Source organism: Nanorana parkeri, unplaced genomic scaffold, assembly GCF_000935625.1.
Source record: "Nanorana parkeri isolate BGI_ZX_2015 unplaced genomic scaffold, ASM93562v1 scaffold2446, whole genome shotgun sequence".
Classification (NCBI taxonomy): domain Eukaryota; kingdom Metazoa; phylum Chordata; class Amphibia; order Anura; family Dicroglossidae; genus Nanorana; species Nanorana parkeri.
This window is the reverse complement of record NW_017308714.1, coordinates 39,716-40,024: the sequence shown is the minus strand read 5'-3', so window position 1 is coordinate 40,024 and position 309 is coordinate 39,716.

Here is a 309-nt window from a genome sequence, read left to right as displayed (position 1 = left end):
GTGAGGGGTGGGGCCTGTTGGTGATCACGTGATTGGGCTGCTCAGTCTAAAATGCCCGGGCCTATTTTTAGTCCCAGTCCGACCCTGTTGGTGGGAGACGGAATAACACAAAATGGGGCCCCAGGAAAGGTAGCAGCTTTGGCCCCACCATCCACTTGACTGACTTGGGCACAGAGAAGAGCTTCCTACTCTGGAAACGTGGACTCCTTCTGCTCTACTTATCTGGTTTAAACCAGTAGACAAGCTGAATGTTGATGGTGTGTCCGGTGTAAAGAACTAAATTAATATTACATGACTAGCTCATATGAA